The 3,347-nt window shown below is 44.8% G+C and overlaps 1 non-coding gene across 1 annotated transcript; it reads right to left on the bottom strand.

Annotated features, from left to right (window-relative positions):
* Positions 1-285: 285 nt before the first annotated feature.
* Positions 286-357, bottom strand: Trnat-ugu (transfer RNA threonine (anticodon UGU)). Its single transcript has one exon. It is a non-coding gene; the product is annotated as a tRNA-Thr (tRNA).
* Between the last annotated feature and the right edge of the window lie 2,990 nt (positions 358-3,347).

The following is a 3,347-nucleotide window of genomic DNA, read 5'->3' as shown; positions in this document are numbered from 1 at the left end:
TAAGGATTGTAGAGCTAAAGCAAGGCACAAGTGCAGAAAGCAGCTTCAAAGGGATGTGGGATGCAGTAGTTACGCAGAGATCACGAGGCTGTCACTGAGAGAGATGTATCAGAGCAACCTTCAGACCACGACAACAAATTTCCTACTTTGCGCACAGTTTCCCGATCGCCTTTCGCAACATTTGTCCCATATTTCCCTTCACGTGGTTATTGCGTGTGGTGTGGTTTTGTGGACCAGGAGCAACAAGCCTTTCGTCCGCTGTTTTTCGTATTACTTAAAAATGTTTGCCCCCTGTGAGAATCGAACTCACGACCCCTGGTTTACAAGACCAGTGCTCTGCCTCTGAGCTAAGGAGGCTGACGACGCTTCTTCCTCATCTGCGGTATTTGAGCAGTGCGTCGGAACGCAGTATGAGAGTAGTCGTGGCCGCTAGTTCTTAATGATATTCTGCTATCTTATATACAGTCACCATCCTTTGGCTCATTGATTTCTTATGTTTTCCTTGTCTTGACATTCTGTTATTACTTTATTGGTGTTGCATTTTCCTATGTGACAGGGGAGCGTTTAATTTTTGGCCTTCTACGTGGTTCCGCTCGTCCTCTTTTTACATTGTTATGTCACGTTGATAGAACTAGGCAGTGCCATAATACGCAAATGGTGCCCGCATGCATATTAAGCAGGCTTTCCTCGCCCTCGCCGTACAATGACAAACCGTGCGAAAACATACAGCTGGGTGCACGCACGGGGAAGTCACAAACCGGAAGCGCGGGTTGTGCAATGCGTACCGCTGCGTGGCTTTCACGTTACGTCATGCGTTTACTGGTTACCGGTGTAAACAGCTGTGTGTGAAAACAACGGCCCGATTCAACATCTTATCTCAGATATACGGACAGAGCAGACTAGTTAAAGCAAAGAGATGAAATACCATAGAGGGTCAACGTCGCGACCAGAGTGACACATACTGAGCAATTCTCTGCCATGTTTTCAGAAGTCAAAAGAAAGGGCCGTAGTATGGGATATAGGCAGATAACGTGCCAAATAATACGAAATAACGTCCTACTATTAATGTTTGGCAGCTACAGCAGAAGCGAACTTATCCCTCATGATGGCGGACGAACAGTTGATATGCATCGTTTTTCAGCAATCACTACAATGGATACATTCAAATGCTCGAACCCCAGACGATCTGTTGGGTGCCATTAAGAAAAAGAAGACATGGTCTGGAAAATTCAACGTGGGATTAACGTTCGTGTGGTTTAATACCCGCGTCACTATACATAAGAAACATCCGATAGAAACATCCAATAGAGAAAAACTCTAAAATCAGTTGGAATATGTGTGACTAAGTTCTGGTGAACACAGTTAAGAAAAAAAAGAGAAAAAAATATACCATAGAACGTTTGCATTTATATAAATTGTATGTAGCATACGGTTAAACGGTTAAATTTTTGCCGGCCGGAGTGGCCGTGCGGTTCTAGGCGCTACAGTCTGAAGCCGAACGACCGCTACGGTCGCAGGTTCGAATCCTGCCTTGGGCTTGGATGTGTGTGACGTCCTTAGGTTAGTTAGGTTTAATTAGTTCTAAGTTATAGGCGACTGATGACCTCAGAATTTAAGTCGCATAGTGCTCAGAGCCAGTTGAACCATTTTTTGTTAAATTCGTGTTTGTTAAGTGAAATGAACTGTGGTGTTACGTGGACTAGATACGTAAACTCAGACGTGTACACAAGGTATAAGGGCAGTGAATTGTCGGGGCTGTCCTTTGTACTCTGGTGATTATTGTAAAAAGGTTTCCAACGTGATTATGACCGCATTACGAAAATTAACAGACTTTGGAGCGGAATGGTAGCTGGCATCGGGCATTCCATTTCGGAAATTGTTAGGGAATTCAACATTCCGAGATCCGCAGTGTCAATAGTGTGTCGAGAATACCAAATTTCAGGCATACCTCTCACCATGGACAACGCAGTGGCCGACAGCCTTCACTTAACGTCCGAGAGCAGAGCCGATTGCGCAGAGTTGTCAGTGCTAAGAGACAAGCAACACTACGTGAAATAACAGCAGAAATCTAGGTGGGACGTACGACGAACGTATCCAGCGAAATTTTGCGTTAATGGGCTATGGCAGCAGACGATCAATGCGAGTGCCTTCGTTAACAGCACGACGCCTCTCCTGGGCACGTGACCATATCGGTTGGACCCTAGACGACTGGAAAACCGTGGCCTGGTCAGATGAGCCTCGATTTTAGTTGGTAAGAGCTGATGGCAGGGTTCGACTGTGACGCACACCCCACGAAGCCATGGATCCAAGTTGTCAACAAGGCACTGTGCAAGCTGGTGATGGCTCCATAATATTGTGGGCTGTGTTGCCATCCAGTGATCTGGTCCTTTGGTCCAACTGAGCCAATCATTCAATGGAAAGCCATTCATGAATTTAATGTTCCCAAACAACTATGGAATTTTTATGGATGACAGTACTCCATGTCTCTGGGCCAAAACTGTTCTCCAGTGGTTTGAAGAACATTCAGGACAGTACGAGCGATTCATTTGACCACCCAGATCGCTCGACAGGAATCCCATCGAACATTTATGGGACGCAATCGAGAGGTCAGTTTGTGTACAAAATCCTGCACTGGCAACACTTTCGCAGTTATGAACGGTTATGGAGGCAATATGACTCAGTATTTTTGCAACGACTTGCTGAGTTCATGCCACGTCGAATTGCTGCACTGCGCTGCGCAAAAGTATGTCGGACACGAAATTACGAGGTATCCCGTGACTGTTGTCACCTCACTTCGCTTAAAATTTCCGGGAGGCAACAAAAACAATTATTAGAGTAAAACCTATTACAACTGTCTAAAACGGAATGAGTTATTTTGTAAAACTCGTGGGAAGGAGACGTAATTCACCGTAGCTTCCGTCCAACAGTTATCTTGTGAGTCAGAACAAAAACCTTCCAACTTACGCTACTGACGTTTCCGAAATGTTATAAGGAATGACGCAGGTATTTGGCAGGCTTCACTATCGTCACAAAATTCTCGGAATATCATACGGCTTAAGGTACACACATCAAAAAAGTTTTGCGTCAGCCCAGTTCCCAGAACTCCTGAAGATAGACTTTAACTGTGTATACAGGGTTATTACAAATGATTGAAGCGATTTCACAGCTCTACAATAACTTTATTACTTGAGATATTTTCACAATGCTTTGCACACACATACAAAAACTCAAAAAGTTTTTTTAGGCATTCACAAATGTTCGATATGTGCCCCTTTAGTGATTCGGCAGACATCAAGCCGATAATCAAGTTCCTCCCACTCTCGGCGCAGCAGGTCCCCATCAATGGG

The sequence above is a fragment of the Schistocerca nitens genome, chromosome 2, assembly GCF_023898315.1.
Source record: "Schistocerca nitens isolate TAMUIC-IGC-003100 chromosome 2, iqSchNite1.1, whole genome shotgun sequence".
NCBI lineage: Eukaryota > Metazoa > Arthropoda > Insecta > Orthoptera > Acrididae > Schistocerca > Schistocerca nitens.
The sequence above is the reverse complement of the archived record's forward strand: the minus strand, read 5'-3'. Positions and strand labels throughout refer to the sequence as shown.